Below are 6,540 nucleotides of genomic sequence, written 5' to 3'. Positions count from 1 at the left end.
CATCCTGTTACAGTCCTAGTAGAAATAAGCTCATTTTTTTCATTTGTGATGACAGTCATGCCACCCTTCTTAGGTACACATTGAACTGGGCTTACCCATGGACTATCAGAGATTGGATAAATTAAACCTGCATCTAGCAGTTTAATAATTTCTTTCTTAACAACATCTTGCATATTAGGATTTAGTCTTCGTTGGCGTTGCACATACGTTTTATAACCTTCTTCCATAAGGATTTTATGTGTGCAATACGAAGGACTTATGCCTTTAATATCATGAATTTTCCATGCAATAGCTGGTTTATGAGCTTTTAGCACAGAAATGAGTTGAGATTTTTCATTTTCAGTAAGAGAAGACGATATTATTACAGGTAATTCAGATTCACCATGTAAATAAGCATATTTCCAATGGTTTGGAAGTGGTTTTAACTCTAATGTCGGTGGTTCTTCTATCGATGATTTATATCAATATCTGTCTTCCTCTTTTAGCATTTGAATTTCTTCTGTTGTTGGTTCATATCCATTAGCCATAAGTGTAGCTAACATTTCAGCTTCATCAATTGGTTCATTTCCTTCTCCTAAAGAACATTCTCCTGTTCCTTGTAATTCTGGAAATTCTTCTAACAATTCTACATGTGAATCTATAGTTTGAATATAATAACATGTATCATCTGCAGATTGCGGTTGTTGCATTGCTCTATCAACTGAAAAGGTAACACTCTCGTCCTCTATACTTAGGGTCAGTTTCTTACCAAACACGTCTATTATTGCTTTAGCCGTGTTTAAGAATGGTCTTCCTAATATGAGAGGAACTCGAGAATCTTCTTCCATGTCCAGAATAACAAAATCTACTTGAAATACTAAAATACCAACTTTAACTAGCATGTTCTCCATTATCCCTCTAGGATATTTTACTGATCGATCTGCTAGTTGTATGCTTATTCGTGTTGGTTTCAATTCTCCAAGGTCTAGTTTAGCGTATAGTGAATACGGCATTAAATTTATACTAGCACCTAAGTCTGCCAATGCTTCTATTGAACTAAGACTACCCAGAAAATATGGAATTGTGAAACTTTCTGGATCTTCTGGTATCTTATTTAACAGCACTGCAGAACAATTAGCATTTATAGTAACAGTCGAGAGTTCTTCCATTTTCTTTCTATTTGTGATTAGATCTTTCAAGAATTTGGCATATCTAGGCATTCCTGAAATCACATCAATGAAAGGAAGATTGACATTTATTTGTTTAAACATATCCAAAAATTTGGATTGCTCGGCTTCAAGTCTTTCTTTTCTCATTTTACTCGGGTAAGGAAGTGGTGGTTGGTATGGTTTAACATAAGGTTTAGCCTTAACTGTGTTATCCTCATTAACCTTTTTAACTACCGGTTCTGTTTCCTTATCATGCTCAGATTGTGGTTCTTGTGGAGTAGGAATAGCGTCATTGATAAGGCTAAAAAGGAACATATATTTCATAGCATTATCCCCCAAGAATGACAAGTTTTTAGTTGCAATTGTTCCATTTTCAAGTAATATTCGTTTATATTTAATAAGTGCGAAGACAAAAGGCGAAAACGAAGATTTGAAGACAAAAAGGTCCAAAATGCTAAAAAGTACAAGATACAATCAAAAAGGTTCAAATTATTGATGAGGAACGTCTAAAAATGACAAGAGTACAAGTTACAAAACGCAAAGTACACGATATAAAATAGTACGCAAGGACGTTCGAAAATCCGGAACCGGGACATGAACCAACTTTCAACGCTCGACGCAACGGTGTAAAAATTATGAGTCAACTATGCACAAGAATAAAATATAATATTTAAATAATTCATAATAAGAATAATATTAAATAATAAAAAGTTGTTAATTGAGCATAGTTCAGGGGTCATAAGTGAAAATTCAATTTATAAATTCGCCTATAAAAGGCTATGTAAACGTAATTGAAGGATACCTATTTTCGACCTTTTTTCTATCATTTTTCTATCGATCCATCTATCTATTATCAATATCAATTATCAATATCTATATTCTATATCTCTATCATAATGTTAACTTAATAAGATATAACAATAATCTTAATTTTAATTTATGATAATAATAAGATTTATGATAGAGATCGTTTGAGTGTGTAAGTCGAAATTCTGTCCGTGTAACGCTACGCTATTTTTAATCATTGTAAGTTATGTTCAACCTTTTTACATTAATGTCTCGTAGCTAAGTTATTATTATGCTTATTTAAAACGAAGTAATCATGATGTTGGGATAATTACTAAAATTGGGTAATTGGGCTTTGTACCATAATTGGGGTTTGGACAAAAGAACGACACTTGTGGAAATTAGACTATGGGCTATTAATGGGCTTTATATTTGTTTAAATAAATGATAGTTTGTTAATGTTAATATAAAGATTTACAATTGGGCGTCCCTATAAATTAACATATACACTCAATCGGACACGATGGGCGGGGTATTTATATGTACGAATAATCGTTCATTTAACCGGACACGGGAATGGATTAATAGCCACTAGAATAATTAAAACAGGGGTGAAATTATGTAAAAGGACACTTGGTATAATTGATAACAAAATATTAAAACCTTGGGTTACACTCAGTCGACATCCTGGTGTAATTATTAAACAAAGTATTAAAATCTTGTTACAGTTTAAGTCCCCAATTAGTTGGAATATTTAACTTCGGGTATAAGGATAATTTGACGAGGATACTCGCACTTTATATTTATGACTGAGGGACTGTTATGGACAAAAACCAAACGGACATATTAAATAATTCAGGACAAAGGACAATTAACCCATGAGCATAAAACTAAAATCAACACGTCAAACATCATGATTACGGAAGTTTAAATAAGCATAATTCTTTTATTTCATATTTAATTTCCTTTATTTTATATTTAATTGCACTTCTAATTATCGCATTTTTATTGTTATTGTATTTAATTGCACTTTTAATTATCGTACTTTTTAATTATCGCAAGTTTATTTTATCGCACTTTTATTATTCGCAATTTCATTATCGTTATTTACTTTATGCTTTAATTTAAGTCTTGTATTTATTTTTAATATTTTACATTTGGTTTTAACTGCGACTAAAGTTTTAAAATTGACAAACCGGTCATTAAACGGTAAAAACCCCCCTTTATAATAATAATACTACTTATATTATATATTTTTGTAAAAATATAGTGTTAAACTTCACTGCGTCCCTGTGGAACGAACCGGACTTACTAAAAACTACACTACAGTACGATTAGGTACACTGCCTATAAGTGTTGTAGCAAGGTTTAGGTATTTCTCATCCGTAAAAATAATAAAACTTGTGTAAAATTTCGTCGAATTTCGTATTAAAGATAAACACTATTTCGTACCCCTCGCGACACACATCAAGTTTTTGGCGCCGCTGCCGGGGACCGCTAAAACGCTATATTTTTAATTTATATTTGTGAAAATATAAGTTTGCAAAAATATAAAAAAAAAAAAACGTAAAAAAAAAAAAAAACGCAAAAAAAAAAAAAAACGTAAAAAAAAAACAAAAACGTAAAAAAAAAAACGTTAAAAAAAAAAAACGAGTTTTGAATCTGCATCAGTTTTGAGCCTGCATATAAAAAAAAAAAAAAATTATTAAAAAAAAATATATTTTTTTAAGATTTTGTCTATAAAAAAAAATGTTTTTTTTAGTTTTATTACCTTTAGATTTTTAGACTATAGTCGCAACTTTTAGTATTAAGTTTAGTTTTGCCATAGTTATTTTCTTATTTTTATTTTTCGACGCCTTTTACCTATGTATCAATTACAATTCCAATTAGTAATCTCTATTTGTAGTTTTAATTTTAAGATAGTGATAGTTATAAGGTTGGATTAATCGCGTGTTTTTAAAGTCTTATAAGCCACTCTTCGCCTTTTTCGTTTTTCGACACTTTTCGACGCGCAATCTATTTCTTCCTTATTTCTCGTCATTCTAGTTATAGGACATAGAATTTTATCTACATCTAATCTAATATTTCTTAAACGGAAAGAGAAATTATTTAAGCGGTTAAGTTAATAGACGTTGACATTTTTCTGGTTCGTAGTAATAGTTGGATTTGTACGTGGACCGGGTTGTTGGAGCCAAACAGTCCTCAATTATATTGAGACCAAACGAATCCTGCCCCTCTGCTGCATCTTTTGGCTATTCGAAACGTGGGCAAAAATCAGAAAAGTCTATTAATTGGACAACTTATATAAGTTTTTCTTATTATTTTTTTATAACTAATAGGATAATTCTGTGAATGCACCGAGCAAGACGTTCGCCGCCGGTCATACGTTCACCACCTGTAACTCGATCAAGACATCGTTTAACAAATATCGCCGCCGTTGATTTTTCTTTAGAATCATCATCTAGTCGACCAAGTACTCCAATTCAAATTTCCGATAATCCATCTTTTGAACCCGATTTCACAACTAAGAACCCGAAAGATATTCAAGGACAATTCCAAGATCCTGAACCCCAAACCGTTAAATCAGAATCCTCTAGTGATTCGGATACAACAAATCCAATCATGGAAAATCTAGAACCTCTAAGTATGGAAGATCGAATGAGGGCTAAACGCACGGGCCAAGGTCACGCCATTATTAAACCAGAAGTTAATGCTCCAGATTATGAAATTAAAGGACAAATCCTACACATGGTAACTAACCAATGCCAATTCAGTGGTGCACCGAATGAAGATCCTAACGAACACCTTCGTACGTTTAAAAGAATTTGTACACTATTCAAAATCCGAGAAGTGGAAGATGAGCAGATCTATCTCATGTTGTTTCCCTGGACTTTAAAGGGAGAAGCCAAAGATTGGTTAGAATCGTTACCTGAAGGGGCGATTGACACATGGGATGTTTTAGTTGAGAAATTTCTTAAAAGATTCTTTCCGGCATCTAAAGCCGTGAGACTTCAAGGAGAAATTGTTACGTTCGCGCAAAAGCCAAATGAAACATTATATGAGGCGTGGACAAGATTCGGAAGGATGTTGAGAGGATGTCCTCAACACGGTTTAGACACTTATCAAATAGTACAAATATTCTACCAAGGTGTCAACGTTGCTACACGAAAAGACATCGACATAACAGCTGGTGGTTCCATTATGAAGAAAACCACAACTGAAGCTTACAAAATTATTGATAACACAGCCTCCCACTCGCATGAGTGGCACCAAGAAAAAGATATTTTTCGTTCATCTAAAGTGGCTAGAGCCGATTCTAGCCATGACTTTGATTCCGTTTCAGCAAAAATAGATGCTTTCGAAAGACGAATGGAAATGATGAATAAAGATATTCACGCAATACGAATTAGTTGTGAGCAATGCGGTGGACCACACTTAACGAAAGATTGTCACATTGAACCAACGATGGAACAACGAGAGAATGTTTCCTATATGAACCAAAGGCCTGGAAATAATTATCAAAATAATTATCAACCGCCAAGGCTAAACTTCAATCGAAATCAAAACATTCTTTACAATCCAAATGGACCAAACAATAACTCGTACAACCAACAAGGTCCAAATAACCAACCAACTCAAACCAACACTTTCAATCAACAAAGACATGGCTTGTATAAACCACCACAACAAATCGAAGAGAAAAAGCCAAATCTAGAAGAAATGATGGCAAAGCTAATGGAATCTCAAACACAATTTATTACATCTCAAACCCAAACGAATGAGAGGTTTGATCAGTCATTAAGAACTCAACAAGCTTCCATTTTGAATCTAGAAAAACACGTAGGTACTCTTGCTAGCATGATGAGTGAAAGGAAACAAGGAAAGCTACCGAGTAATACTGAAGTAAATCCTCGGAATGAAAATGTTAATATGGTTTCAACAAATTCTGAAAAACCAGCATCAGAAGATGGGAAGGTTTTAGATGTAAGTAACAATGAAGAAGTTACACCACCACCACCACCCGAGTATGTAAAGCCAGTGGTGGCACCATACAGACCACCCATCCCGTTTCCAAGAAAAGGAGTTGAGTATGAGCAAGTAATAGGTAATAAAGTTTGTGATACCTCTGGAAAGAAGAAGAAAAAGAATAAGAAAGTACAAGAAACAAAAGCCGTAGAAGTAAACCCGGTGAAGACAGTTCCACCAAAACCTCCTCCTAGGATAGGTGATCCGGGTGAATTTATTGTTCCTTGTCTACTTAGTGATTGTGTCATGTATGATGCACTAGCAGATTTAGGTGTAAGTGTAAGTGTTATGCCTCTTTCATTATATAAGAGATTAGGAGTAGGTAAGTTAAGTCCAACGGATATGAGTGTTCGACTCTTTGATCAAACCATTAAACACCCAGTTGGAATTGTTGACAACCTACCCGTTCAAGTAGGCAATTTAACCTTTCTAGTCAAATTCATTGTCATTAACATAGAAGAGGACCCAAACATTCCTCTAATTTTAGGTCGACCATTCTTAGCGTCCACCAAGGCGTTATTTGATGTAGGAAATGGTAGAATGACACTTAGTAGTGGTGACAAATCGATCACCTTTATGA

Source organism: Rutidosis leptorrhynchoides, chromosome 3 (assembly GCF_046630445.1).
Source record: "Rutidosis leptorrhynchoides isolate AG116_Rl617_1_P2 chromosome 3, CSIRO_AGI_Rlap_v1, whole genome shotgun sequence".
Taxonomy (NCBI): Eukaryota; Viridiplantae; Streptophyta; class Magnoliopsida; order Asterales; family Asteraceae; genus Rutidosis; species Rutidosis leptorrhynchoides.
Note: the sequence above shows the minus strand (reverse complement) of the source record.